General features: G+C 37.4%; 1 protein-coding gene across 2 annotated transcripts in view; it reads right to left on the bottom strand.

Annotated features, from left to right (window-relative positions):
• LOC139151918 (BAI1-associated protein 3-like) overlaps nt 1-8,440 on the bottom strand; it is a 149,260-nt gene extending 140,820 nt beyond the window's left edge. The window contains exon 1 of one of the 2 annotated variants that reach the window (XM_070724966.1): nt 8,271-8,440. The gene's annotated coding sequence lies outside the window, so the exon portion shown is untranslated. The remainder of the gene's footprint in view (nt 1-8,270) is intronic. The other variant, XM_070724962.1, reaches the window with a different exon arrangement.
• Nucleotides 8,441-16,011: the final 7,571 nt, after the last annotated feature.

Raw genomic sequence — 16,011 nt, 5'->3', positions numbered from 1 at the left:
TCAGAAATGGCTGAAACCAGAAAATGGATGGAAAATATATCATGGCGCTAAACAGTCTTGACTCATTCAATTTTGAAAAATGCGGCTATTCAGTATACACTAAAGTGACAATTTATGTTTGTTCTACATTATTCATTTTGATATCAAATCACTTTAAACCAATTATACGGCTCACCTGTGTATGTTTGTTTTCACATCTACCTCTTGCCATTAGCATGATTAGCTACAGCTGAAACACTAATGCCAGAGTAATTGATTAAATGTCATGAATCCACAATGATATGAAAACACTATGATAAGCATATGATCCTGACAACAAACTGAAACATTGGGTTATGTGTTAGTTCTAGATAACAGACAGGATTTCTGTGGTAGTTACCATGATTAAATAAAATATTCCATGCTATCAAAACTCCATGATACGTTTCTCAATCTAAAAAAACTCCACAGACAAAGAGTTCTCTTGCACAGTGAGTGAATGTTTAACACACATGCTAATGCAATTCCACAAACAACAAATTTGGTTGCTGTGTTTTAATGAAAACCTGTTGATTTGCTCTAGTAACTATTAGGTACTCTGGTACAGCAAATACCGGTACACTATCTTTCACCATAAACGAGTACTTGCAACAGAAATATATTGAGCATATGGATACAACACACAAACATCTTTGTCAGTGAATGGTGTATGATTACCTACATCTTATAGAAAGTACAACCATGTACATTAAGGTAGAACGCACCTCGGGGACAGAAATTCGGGCCTTCAAATTTTTTCAATTTTCTTCTGACCTACCACTTGTGGGGGCTCATTTTGAAGCTCTTGGCGAAAGAAAAGTTTTCACAGTCTTAGTTTTTTGAAAATCGAAAATTTTATTTTTTCCCATAGAGTTTACACAGGGATGGCGGCCATTTTGAATTTCAAATATCGAGAAATCGCAAGATATTTGTCTCTCTAGTACCAAAGTTTGCACGGTGACCCCTGATTTTTATTCTTGCTTTGGTAAGAGAATGGTTCAAAGTTTCACTGAGGAAAATATGAGCAAAAGTTTAAGTCTTTCACTTTCGAGGTGCATATTACCTTAATCAATTCTAACATGCTACTGACAGCTATGTCTTCTTGATCAATGTTTTCATTGCCCTTCGGCCAAATCAATAATACACGGTATACACAAACTAAAAACCTAAACAAATCTTTCGTCAAGTCTGCATCAGTATACTGACAAGTAAGTGTTTTCCATCAAGTGAGTTTGCCTTCAGAAGCTTTGCTAAAATCTCTCAGATAGCAGAGTAGGTTGATATGAAAAGCCTGGCTGGTTTGAAATTGTTCGACCATAAACACTGCAAACATCATCACAATTCCAATTTCACTGCTTTATTTCCTCTGTAATAATATCCAGAAATCCAACCTGGAATTTGGAAATCTGGTTGTAGAAATGCTGCACTGCAGTCACTTAGGATATATTAAGGGCTTCTACAGTCATTTCACGCAGAAAATTGTGTTACAAAATCACTACATCCACCCCTATAAATCAGCAACATTTGGCACTTCTTTCATACAACTTCATAACCTTGCAGTGTTGTAAGGTTATGTTAAATTTTAACACAGCTGTCTGCATATAACAGGTTTATCATAATATATCACCGTTGCAAACATTTTTATTGACATTAACCAATTTTTAAATGCAGGTGATTGCATACTGGCAAAATATCCTATTTAGATTCAAAGGTAGATGAAACCGAAACTGTATCAGAGAGAGACAACTTTATTATGTTTAAACAGCAGTCAAATCTACAGTAGTCAAGAATACAAGATTGGTGGCACATAAAACTGCCAGAAGCCATAAACCCTAGAAATTTTATCAATATGTCTATTTTTCAAAGTACAGAAATTGTAAAAATTGCAGTTCTTGGGATGTCTGGCAAAAAGATGCAAAGGCCTTGATAACATGTCAAAATAAAAGGAAAATTGCCACAAAACCTCTGAGCAGAAACAGTGCAAGTATTTCTGAAACAATAAATCGTTGCCTAAATAGCAGAATAATCACCATATATCTGACTTTCAGTTGCAATATTACCATTATAATCACTACTTGGCGACTCCTGTACCTTCAATCATACAGCAGACTGTCTCCTGCGGTAGTCTTTGAAAACGTCAAAATCATGACTTAACACTCTTTTTGATAAGGCATATGCCTATAGGTACTGGTTTTGTTTTATAAGCATTGCTGCACCAAGGCTTCTGTTTTTACAGTCTGCAGACAATGAAAATACTTCAGTCTCCTTGCCTCACACTGGGAATACAAACCTCGTGCCTTTCCTCCTGATGTATAAAGTCAATTGCAATCTGTATCATTCCCCCATCATGCACACATTACTTTGTAAATGAAAGAGTTTTTTTTTGCACAGACATTCAGTATACCTATAAAAGGAATCAAATGTAGGATAGTGACACCATGTAAAACACCAAGTACACTGGCTGTGAATTAAGGAATAAATCACACCTTGCATATAAACAATAATGTGTACTGTAGAACATTTGCACGTTTGTTCTGTTCTGTCTGTGATAATTAATAGAAAAGGTATGGGATCGAGTAATTTTCTCCCATGGAAATAGTGGCTGCAGTGTGTCAATACAATGCTGGACTGAAATTGCCCATCAAGTCAAGAGTAGACGATCAGACATAACATGCCCTCACACTGATTTTAATGGTTTGGCTTGAATTGTCGCGACAGATCCAGTATTTGATATTACTGTGAATCAGCTGAACTCACTTGACATACGCGGAGTTTGGCCTGGGGATAATATCCCTGAGATTATAATACGCTCGCTTCTCATGCCATGTGAACGGCTGAAAGACACTGCAGTTTGCCATCATAGCTGGCAACAGAACGCATCCTAAAATCTTGCGCCATAAATGCCAACAGATGAAACCGATTTTACATATTACTGTAATGTAATTTGTAAGTGAACAGTACATGCAGAGCTCACTAGAGAATAAATCAAATATGATTTATTTGAAAAATTCAAATAGGTTGAAATCGTTTTGTAACTCAGCAACAGGAACGTCCATAATTAACACTTATGAAATGACCAAAAAACAACTTTTTCCAAGATATATTGAAAACTACAAGACTAGCATATACATGCTCACACACCATGAAAATAACCTGTGGCGCCAGCGACAGAAATATATAACATATATTGTGTGGGAAGACACACATTCATCTCACCAACATCGTTACAGGTTGCATCTGTTGAGACAACTGACCCTAAAAACTTATCAATCAGAGAACACATATATTTCAACAGCATTTTTCAACAGCTTTTGAACAAGACAGTCAACTTTACCTTCATTTATTTGAGCAATGTATACAATTATTTAATGCCTACAATTAAAATTCTTCATAAAAATTGTTTTTAAATAGCATATATTATGAAATACAAGGGATTTTTGTACAAACCAAGGACATATTGTCAACTTTTATATTTATATATAATAAGGATCCTTTCACTTCATCAGTCTGATGATTGCAGGATACATGAAACTTAACAGATTTCGTTACTTTGTACTTGAAGTAAATTTGTGTTATTTATAATGCTCTGCTTTAGCATTTTTTCTTTCTTTCTTTTCTTTCAAATAGCATGAATTGTGAAACACAAGGGAAATGTTTTGAAGAAACCAATTACATAATGTGAAATTGTAGATTTCAATCAGTCTGAATAATGTCAAATCACCAATATTAGCCAATGAGAATGTGACACATTAAGAAAAGCAGTGGTAGTCAGCTGGTCGCTGCATCATGAGGTTAGTCCACTGGAGAAAACGTCTTTTGAAAATTTTCCATCTTCCCCCGGATGATGATACATTTCTGCTCATTACAGACAGAATGATTATCATGACATTTACAACGGGACAAGATATCCCATACTTCCCAATGATACTGACTGAGCACCAATTGTTGCCATCCTGAATGATTAAACTTTGGATGAGATATGCATCTAACGATGAGATAATGATCATGCATCCTCATACGTGATTATCCCATCATTCTATTCTATGGTTATAACAATTTGTCCTCCGGCAGTGTTTTCTATCATGTAGTTACACCAGTAAATCACCAAGATGCTTATATTAATGGGATAATAATTATATAATCAGTCAATTTTCCTGACAATAATCAATTAATGAGCAGCAATGACTATAATTCGACAAGGCATGTCTCATTTAAAAGAATATACATGGATGAACAGAAATATTTGACATCAGTTGACAGTTTACTTTTGTATTGTATATGATGGCTGGCTTGTTTACTGAAGAAGCAATGCGCAAAGATAGAAATGTTCTCATAAGCACACATAAACAGTAACTGGACTTGGAGAACAGAACTATGTTTAAGCTGTGTGATATATGTAACAGTATCTCAGTAATGTGACTGGAATATGGGAATGCCAAGCAACTGTATGTCTGGGCTAGCTCTTACAATGATATTCATTTCAGCTTTAATCCAATCATAGATCAGTATTCATGAGTTTTCACTCAAAGCCTGCGATAATCCACTTACCAAACGCCCTGCAAACCATATAAAAAGCAAAATTTCCCCGTCTTCAATCCAAATTGATTTTGAAAAAACATTGAAATTGTCACCATCGGTGTCTGCAACTTTTTGTTCCATCATCGGCACAGAATGCAGATCATTCACAATTACTAGGTGTTGCAAATTGCCTTGACAATCTCGCTGAACATGGAATGAGCGTATTTGAATGCAAATGCGCTTTTCAGAATGACAAATCACTGCAGACAAGCCACAGGAAAAAAAATTGCCTAGGCTGAGTCGTCGTACCTGTGTTTGTTTGTCCACTACATGCAGAGAAAGCCACCAATATATATGGTAATACAACACTTGATGAATGAGTGTGTGTAAATCTCTGATATGTCACACTATAGCTCAGCCTGGGCTATGGTAAAGGCATTTTGGGAGTTCAAATAAAAGCTTTAGCAATATTTTCTAATATAGAAAATGCATTTGTAAGAGATCGAAACGGAAATTCGCCTATTTAACTGCTGTTTTGAAGAGTTACCTTTAGGGCACAGCAGATTAGTATGCATGGGTGAAGAGTCCCTTAGGAGACAGATATACTGATCATATGATACGCCAACGTTATTCCTGTGCTGTGTTCTCTTCTTCAATAACCATGTCTGGTTTTATCAGCATTAGCTGCCAACACTGATAATGATATGAGTTGGGTGAGATATGAAGTGTATGACATGAAACCACTTCATAATGTCATAAAAAAGGTGTTATAGATGGCAAATCGCTACCGAGCAAGCCCGTAAAATGTATACAGCTTTTTGTCTCTTATGGGAGCATTACTGAACACTGCTGACTAGAATCATCTGGGCAGTTTAACAAACGAAACGCTGCAAATATCAATCTCGTAAAAGTATCTGCATCCACTATCACTTGAGCCACCACTTGTCTATCTATCATTTGAACTGACCATATTTGATGAAACTCAACACACCCTATGATAATTTTTATAATAATAATAACATCCGCACAAAACAATTACAAAGATATGTCGATGGAATAAAGTCACTACAGAGTTTTGTTGAGGACAGAACTCTGTCAATTCTGTTTTCCATGTCATATCAAAGAAATTATATTAAGGAAACAGAATTTTTTTCTACATTCCCAAATCACTTACCTAAGTTAGTGCTGAGACTTTACCAAAACACATTATGCTATATCACTGAATATGCACATTAATTTAAAACATACTGCTGTTAGAGGTAAAAAAATAAAAAACACTGAATGTAATCTAAAGGTATATATTCATGCCTTCCTGTGAAGATTACCATAGCATGTGTTGATCTTTGAGTTTGATGGACATATTATGGAACACACAAAAAGATAATTTTGTTTCTTCTCATTCATTGTGTCATGACCTTTTCATTAATGACCTTGATTCGCAAATCTATTAATCTGCAGGCATTGTGCTGTATTCTAGTAAAGAAATGTTCACAAATTACTTCACAAAAGTTTGTAATATCTTTTGAATTCCAAATAGCGTACTTAACCTTTCATTTCCTGGATCACCAAAAGGTTTTATCGAAGCTTTTCAGCGACAACACTGCAAAGTGGAAGCATGAGTTCTCATGCTCTGAAATACTCATGATCTCACACACAGTATACTCATTCATTGAGATATTCACACCTATTTGTTTATCAAGCTGCTGCCAGAATTCACAGCTGAAATATCGAACACTGGGTGTGAAAAAAAAATTCACAGGCTTCCCAGTTCATCTGCAGAACATTAACCAGGGTAGCAGGTGCCTTGCTGTCTCTGTGGATGCATGATTATCTTGCACAGAACCTTGCATACAACTCCTGAAAACACACTCAAACTGAAGTATAAAATGGGCGCGGTAGTAATTTTTCCACTAGTGATATGTGATCACCGGTAAATGGGAGCTATTCAACAAAGAATACACCAAGAAGAGAATCCCATCAATTGCAATGAAGAGTAATGGCAGGCAGGTAAAATGTCAATGAGGAGAAATTGCCGAGTTACCATGGTAACCAGAGTATATGGACTGTGCTACACAAACATCACTCACTTGAAAGTTGTCATCATTTCAACTACAATTGCTAGCGAGAAAAAGGTGGAGTGATGTAGATTGAAGTGACAAGGGAATAGGAACTGAGTTTGAAGAAAATTTTCATTCTACTCGTTCATGTCAAGATTGAAGAGTGGAAGTCTTCGATTTTTACACTTAACTTTTAATTGCTCTGTCACTGAACAATTTTAATCTCTTCACAATACAAGTGACATCGTTGACAAAATCCAATACACACATTCCCTGCTGAACATCGCTTGAAGAAGCACAATTGCATCATTGACAACCTAAATTTGCATAAATATTAACACTTGAGTTATGTTATTGTGAGCTGGCTGCTCTAAAATTGGCAATAAATCTTGCGATGGCAATCCAGCAAGAATACAAAGCTGTCCCTTGACGGTGTCTCAGCTACCCCTGCCTCTGATAAAATTGCACCCACAGGGAGAATGTGTAAAATCGAATATCCTCACAAGAAATTTTCCTGATGCAGTTCCCGGAGATTACTTTTACGTTCTCCTGAACTGCCAGAGTCAATGCACATGATTTATTCCTAGGATGTCGAATGTACATGATGCATGTTGCACAGGGCAGGGCTTTGTAAGCTTGGAAAACTGATTATACAATACATAATGGTCGATCTTCTTTTGCAATGTATTGGCTCACTCTTTCAGCGATAAATAAAAGCCGCTCATTGACACGGTGCAGTAATACCATGAAGTAGTTTGCGATTCACTAGTCGCGACCTTAACACCCGGATATTCTGGCGGAGGGTGGCAAATATACAGGTCAATCAGAGATCTCGCGTCCCTGACCCAAGAGTGGCAAATTAATACTATTACGAGTATTACGAGTTGCGGGGACGAGTACTGGCAGGGTTTTGCGCACATTGATTAATACGAACCGGCCGTCCTTCCCGCCGTGTCGGCTGATGATATATCAACCAGATTGACTGAATTAGAAATGAAGTAAAATGGTGACAGAAACTACAGTTGGTTTGTGACTTTCCAGAGAGCAATTTACTTTGACAATATATTAGTTGCAATGCATTTCAATATCGCCGCGCCCGTTGCTGAACAGTACAAATAGTCACACTGGTTGGATTCGTGAGAATTCTGTAACTTAGTTACTGAATTTATGACTATTTGTACATGCGAAACCAAAACATATGTTCAGAGGAGGAATAAACTTGTTGCTTTCGCTTGCCATTTTTTTCCAATCCTACAAGGAAGTCTGGGTGTGCATAATTACATGTACTTACAGTAGCAACACTTTCCAAGAACGGTTCGCTTGTCGCTCTTCTAAGTTGTAGTTTAGTTGTGTATCGTCTATCACTATCGTGATCGCCGAGATGGCTGCAACCTGCACGGCACGCGCACGCCCTGACATTGCGCTTTCCATGTCTTTATGCCACACATCGTTAAGTTTCACACAGGATGAGTCTCAAAGCTGAAAAAATTGTCTGAATATCTCATCGACGAACGTGACAGGGAAATACGCGACGTCCTGACGTTCGAGGCTTTACTTGTGCCATGCCCTGTTCAGTGAACGCAAGACAGCACTTGGATCCGAGTGTACCCACCCCTCCTATCTGATCAAATATAGGTCTAAGTTTGACAGAAATTTGGTGTGAAACGAATCTCTCACCTTACATTACTGAGATCCTTTGTTAACAAGTTGGCTTCCTTCTCAACTGGATGTCTCTCAATACTCAGAGTCCTACTAGACATCCGCCGCAACGGTTTCGTTGGGGATTTCGCTGCCATCTTCGCGTCGTCTGTTCTTCAATGAACCAACAGGCGAGTGCGCATAACACTGAAAAAACTCTTCCTTACTAGGGGTGCCAAACCTATATCGAAATATCCGTTAAGCAAATACGGTTCTCTATGATTTCGGCGCATGCTGCGAATAAGGCGTTTTTGCCACAATTTTCCCGTATACACCCAGAACATTATCATAATTATATGAAGCTGGACAAAAAATGGGCAGGTACTTATTTACCAATTTTCATACTGTACGTCCCCGAAGACACTTTCCCTCCAAGCCGTTGTCACGATATTTCATCCCATCTGTTCATTTTCATAATATCAATGCCATAGATTCACGATTGCATGTTTATATTATGAATACGGGAGATATATAAATTTTCTTCAAGAATTCAACAAAAAAGACAAGCTGGGATCCAATAGGCCTAATGCATAAAAAGTATTATTTCACCTGAACTGCATTAGACTAACATCGAAGCCTACAGGTCCATGCGATAAATTTCAACAATTGCGAAGGTGCACTCACCATTTGGCGTAGTATGTGTGGGCCTTGTCCACACTGATGAAGAATATATGCTTCAAACTAGAGGGTCTTTCTGGAAGCCGAAGACAATATGATTTTGAAGTCTCTCTGAGTCCAATGTCTGCAGATCTTCAATTGAAACCAGAATTGATACTAAAGTCGTGACTGAATTTTCTCACTTCAGCGAAAGTCAAGTGGGCCGACAACATTTCCCACTCAATTTTAGCCTAATACTCAGAACATATAAGACCTTACATTTATTAATAACATGATTCCATCACTAGAGTAATTGCTAAACCAATCCCCGGGCTACACCTAGCCAACATCCATCGATAAGTTTACGACATGACGGCTCCTTGGGTTATCAAATGGTGACCTTATAGACATATCCAAACGCTATATGACTGAATTTCACGTGAAAGTGAATGGCCTTAACACTATTTCCTGGAGCACTTCATTGTACTATTGATATTCCCTCTCAGTGGCGAAAGGCAGTCAGCAGTTGTTACATTAATTAGGTATTTACTCCTTTTTGACCGGCCATAACACCAATAATTAAGCCAATCAACATCATCTGTTTCACCTTTCTCGTCCCATCGGTCGAATTTAAGTTATACTTGGTAAGTTGTCGTTATGCTAATCGTTTTCTTTTAATAGTTAATGTCTATAGAAGTCTTCTTGAATGAACAATGAAGTGTTGCTTTCAAGAGTTTATGATAAACCTATATAGATGTGTACGCATTGAGTCATTTTAAAGCAGCAGCTCTCAATACCGGGCCACAGTCCCTCTACACACGGACAGTGACCTGGCTCACCTTCTAGTCTTTAAAGGCCTGTCTTGGCACCAGATTGCCTCATCAGAAAATTTACCCACCCGACTATAATTTCAATGGAAAACAAAAGGCTATCACACCTCCATAATCCTCTTACAGACTAGAACAAAGGCGATCCCAGAGATCGCGTACAGTGCCTTTAATTGAATGTTTATTCTTGGTTTTGTGTGTAAAGGGTTTGTCAAGTTAATCGGTTTGTTTTAAGATTTAGATAAAAATTGTGGTCGACATGCTTCTTCGTGCACAGACGCGTTTTCCAATGCCAGAATGATGCATGGCTATAAGTTTACTATAGGTAGGCCCCTAAGCCCTCGCGTGAGGTAAGAATGTTTGCACGAGTGCTATACTCGAAAACAAAGTTTGGTGTCAAACTGTTTTTATAATCACTAACCCGTTTAATTCATATTATTCTGATCAAGACTCATTGAATTTCTGCTGTAAATCAATAGACATCCTTTGGTTTTTCATCCGTCCGGAAATTTCGAGAAAGAAAATGCCAAGTAAGTTGTGTACCTCCCTATTTTAAAGGCCCACACATGGCATTAACATATGCAGGATATGATATTGACAGTGAGATCAATAGCAATGAGCTTACTGAATTCGTCTGTGCATTTTTGATAAGGGACTTTGGTTCTTAATTGGCAACATTCTGAGTCAAAAGGTCTCAGTTTCTGTGCACCAGTTTCGGTTCTAATATAGAAATGACGAGCAAAAATGAGTCTGGCACACGCCTACACACATGTCCCTCCTGTGATCGTATCATCATTGAGCAAAACAACAAGTTCAACTCCTCTGGGATATCGTACTCGCGCGATCAGTTCCTGCTTCAAGTTGACGTCATCAATATACAGAAGTGAGATAAGGGCTGACATTTACTTTTGCTCCATACTTTGGTATTTGTGCAGACAAGAGGGAATTTCTCGAGTTTGCAATTTGCAGAGCACAATTGATCACATCGACTCAAAAAGGGATCGTTCTTTCTTTAATCCAATATCACTAGCGGCAGTGAAAAGAAAGTTGCGAAAATCCCATCTCTCTTGGAAGTGCAGGTCCCAATTAATAAGGTGATTAGGTGAAATGTGATGACAATTCACACAGCCGTCCACGCCGGTGTGGCAGGATTTTTTTTTTATCGCGAACTGTTCAAAGCGATATCGATTCTCCCTTCACCGCATCCAGTATGGACATAACGATTTCACTCGATGCACTAGGGAATAAAAGCATTTTATGTGTAAACGCTGTTCATCATACCTTAGTACGTAACACGGTTATCTCGTCCTCTGAGTAAACAGCAAAGGACAGAATATTCTGTTGTTATCACATCTGGGGCTGGAATAGAGGAGAGCAATACATTTAGGCCCTATCGTTTCTTACGATGAAACCGATCCTACCTTCACCTGTAAACTCCCTGGGAAGAAGTGATCAGAAGATTTCAAAAAAATTACAAAGAGGCAACGGAATTAAAATACATACACCCCTGTACATTTTTTGCAATTATTTTAGACATTTTAAAGAACATGTCATTATTCCCGGTCGCCAGTCCCGCCTGCTGAATGTCTGTCTGGGTTTACTGTCAGTAAAATGTCAAATTGTCTGTCTCTTGTCTTTGGCTCTTCTGTACCTTAAATCACTGTCGTTTGTGCTTCGATACACGACGAATTTGCCTTTAAGCACAAGAGAGTCTCTTTCTAATGCTTACAGGGACACTCGCCGTGTATCGACTCGGAAGCACAAGCGACCGTGCCTCAGCCTGATTCGCAAAGACAATAATGTTGACAAGTATAATGGCACTCCTTGAAAAACGTCCCCATCACTAGATTCAAGCGGCAAAATCACAACATAAATAATTTAATGATGATGACATCACTGTACGGAGCACACTTTAGGGTATTGAGTGTAGCATAACACAGCCTGCATTGTGATTGTTAGTCTTTGCACATACGGCTTTTTTCGTTAAAACCAAACGATCGACTTGCCTCGCATGCTTGTGGGTAAGTAAATCGGTGCCTTGATGGAAAGGTACGCGACACTTGATAACGAAGTTCAACATACAAGTAAGTAACGTTTAGTTCCATTGAGGTATAAATTCTATCAATTTTTATCCAAGCCCCTTGAAGGGTATTGCCTGAAACATATTATACCGTTAATAAATATTTAATTTGACACACACATCTAATCCTGTCTATTGGGATAAATTTATAAAGTTCATCGGCAAAGTCGTCTGTAGTTCGATTAAAGCGATTAAAGATCCACGCATGGCAGCGTCGATGGTTATAGGCTATGATGGAATAGATCTATTCAAACATTAACGCGTGCTGTTACGTGTTTTGATTCGAAAATTACGGAACGTTTTAGACGTATCTGTTAGCATGAACAGAATCTAGCATATTATTGACCTATCTCTAAGACAATGTAGCTTACCACAGGCCTTTCTCACCCTTAATTCTTCAAGACCGATGTGCATTGACGTTTGTGTGTGTGCACACGCACACAGATATATATATATATATATATATATATATATATATATATATATATATATATATATATATATATATATATATATATATATATATACATATAGATACATATATATATATATATAATGTATACGATATATATATATGTGTGTGTGTGTGTGTGTGTGTGTGTATGTGCATGTGTGTTACACACACATATATAACATATATGTGTGTGTGTATGTGCATATAAATTATTATATCTACATATTAACCGCTCTCCTCTTCTGTGTGTCCTTAGTATTGTGTCTGTTTAGGCCTAATCAATAAAATGGTAAAATGTTCTGTGTAAAATGACACAGAAATGCGGGGGTCGCGTATGTAATCAGTAAGGAAGTTTTTCCATCGCCATTTTTCACATTATCCGTGTAAAACGGTAAGTTTCAAACAATGTTCGGAGAAATAAAATACATATAGGAGACCAGCAACACTACTGCACCATATTGTCATGGGGCTACACGCCTAGAACCGTGTTCCTGTATATTGAGTGATTGCTGAATTCGTTGTCTCGCATATTCGTGACAGTGATGTCATATCGATACGACAGAAAGTATATTCAATCCCTGCTGAGTGAATGACAGTCACACAAGTTTGGTAACGAAGGATGCGAAGACATAATACTAGTAATTAGCATAAAGCACAAGGTTCTCCATAAGTAAAACTCTCCTGGTCGCCTTTAGACTTGGTTCAAGTCGGTAAATTAAAAAAATAAAATCATTTGGAACAGTTTCTCTTGTGTCTTTCCTGTTTCATACGATTTGGTAGCCCCATGTTTTCAAAGCGATTGTACGCGTTACCTTTGAGTCTGCGCAGTAGCTGATTTAGTTTCTGCCGGGAGAAACTCCCCTGTCGTGTTCTCCCTATACTTACGCGTTTCACATGAAAACAGAACACAAATCACCGCGTTCAACCCACTAAAACATTCACAAGTCACAGACTTGAACTAAGTCTAGGTCGCCTTGTGAGTGATATGTATTCAACCTGTCTGTTACCATTCTATTTTATTTTCTGCATTATTGTGATTATAGATACCGTTATGATGCCATGTTAGGCAATACGATGAACAGCTGAATTATTTGCCATATTCGGTAAAACTTTGCGTTCTGAAAATATCAACCTATTTCCATGACAACAGGATATCAATTTTGTAGAAATGCACTGCGAGCTCATAAATCTGTAAAACGTGAGGAGACTACTTTTTTGCAAATTTTGAAATTTTAAATGAAAAAATAAATGTGCCAGAAGCTATGATTTCAGTCCAGGTACCGTGTGGCGCCGTAAAGCTATGTCGGTGACATGCCGGAGAAGAAAGGGTGACCGCCTCCGTAGTACAATTAAAGAGGACTTTGCGAACATTTCTGTTTTCTGTTTAACTGCGTCTCACTTTTCTTTACTTTTCTTTCGCATAGAAGCCCTTGTTGTAACGTGACCGTTCCGCACATCTGCGGTGAATCCCACAGAGAACTGTTCGATAAAACTATTATAAGATCATAGCATCGTCAGTAGGTTCGATAAGTCGATGAACGCACAAGTGTATTGCCGGGTAGTCCTTCCTGCCCGCGTATACACGTAACACTGATCAGTTGCAAAAAAACCAGAGGAACAGGTTACAAAAAAAGATGAATAAAAAGTTTATAAATCCGAAATAAACGCGTACAACCGACAAACAGGCTATAACTTGGCTATAACTTGTACAATGTTGTACACGAAAGAAATCAATGTACAAAATAGAGGACAGTAAATTGAGGAAAACCTAATTGATCCTGTCGTCGGTGTTTTTAAGAATCATACAGTAACTCCATTTTTCGATTTAGTTCACTTTTGGCTGTTAGAAAGATATTTACTTAGACTTGTTAATGTCCGATGATGGTACTGAACATCGCATCAACACCTGCGCATTAGCATCATGGGTAAAATGGTGTAGTAAACGTGCTAGGCTTTACTTGCTGATGTGGGAACCTGAGCTCCCAAAAATAAAGGTATACTATAAACTGTGTTTTGTTCATGATTACAATACTGGTAATTTGGTGTTGTTGTTACGGTAGTAGGAGATTAAGTAATGACGCAAACGATTAAGCAGAACATGACCGGGAAAATTTACTAACAACAACCATAGATTGAAACATGTATTGATGCCCACATCTCCGACTCAAACCTCTTGGAGTTGGTGGAGTACGGGCCATGCATACACGACCGAATCTTTTAGTCTACGTTAATAACGACAATTCCGGTTACTTTATCGCATACTAGTTGATAGTCTTTACAGTGCATTTGCTCCACAGTTACAGCTCCATTAATTTTTTTATGCATTTTCTTTTTTTTCTATTCTGTTCCGTAAAATACGGGTATCAACATTGTCATCACAGCCTTGTGTGTATAATTTCTAATGGTATTGTTGAAAACAGAATTTTCGTCCGGACCAGAATTCATTTGTTCATTCATTTGGACTGGACAGAAATTACAGGAGGCCAGTGTTTTGGGGGTTGGGGTTGCGGTTTGGTCACAACTTTTCGAGCAAGTATTTTTGATTGGTTATGAAATTTACGCATTTCTTAAAGTTTGGGAAAGGGTCACCATTTTTTGCGCAATATTAGAGGCCAAATTGTGGCTAATATGGTGTTTCGTCCACAAACATAAAATCATAATACACGGGAATCTTTTGGGCAAACTATTAACAATTTCCCCTTGCAAACCACGCTACATCTATTCTTTTATATATATTTGATAATTTATGTAAATGAACTTTGCTTGAAATGAGGCAAAAATGCATGTGTGTACAAGAAATTTGAATTTTGAATTTCACCGAAAACGTGGACCCATCTGGTAGTCTATAAGAAAATCATGAATTTTTTTTCCGATATAAAACTGGCAATATCTGTGCATTTATAGACGTTTAAATTGACATAAGTGTAAGGGTTGTCTTCTGTCGGATGTGTAAAACTTGTGGTGAAATCTTTGTATTTGTGTTTTTGGGGCAATTCCCCCCATTTTTTGGGTCAAAAAATCATTTTCTCAGAATTAACTACTCTGATTGCATTGAAACTTGGTATGCATGTACCTAGAGGCATACTTAGTTTAGTGTCTTCAAATTGTGGTGAAATGTTCATATTTGTATTTTGGGGGCAATTTTCCCCCTTTTTGGTCAAAAAATCATTTTCTCTGAAATCGCTCGTCCGATTGCTTTGAAACCTGGTATGCATGTTCACAGGGGTAAATTAGTTAAGTATACTCACTCTGGCCTGCCACATCAAAACAAATGTGAGCTCAATGTCATTGACAGTATTTTTTTACAAATTATACTAAGCTAAATAAATATGTGCTTTCATAAGTGTTTGATACGAAAGTACTTGATCAGAATAGAGTGTTTTAAAGTACAGATATGAACAACAAATATTATATTAGACTTTCATCCATAAACTATTGTATTACGAATTTGACCTAGTCTTATTGGATTACAGATGGGTATGATTGCGATTATTATATTAAAACACTTTCCCTCAAGAAACATTGCTATATCTGTGCATCTATGGGTGAATGTTATTCAATTGTAACTTTTAGGCTGTTATACATTTCTTACAAACAATAATAGCACTGTCTGTACAATTACAAACCAAACTATAAATGAAATTAAACATTACAGCTATTGTCCCTTTTGATTTTGAATAGCCAATTGTTGTACTGCAAGTAGGTGATAGAATTATTCATTGTGAAATACGAATTTTTCACTGAATTACTTGAAACCTTGCA

This window comes from Ptychodera flava, chromosome 15, assembly GCF_041260155.1.
Source record: "Ptychodera flava strain L36383 chromosome 15, AS_Pfla_20210202, whole genome shotgun sequence".
Lineage (NCBI taxonomy): Eukaryota > Metazoa > Hemichordata > Enteropneusta > Ptychoderidae > Ptychodera > Ptychodera flava.
The sequence above is the reverse complement of the archived record's forward strand: the minus strand, read 5'-3'. Positions and strand labels throughout refer to the sequence as shown.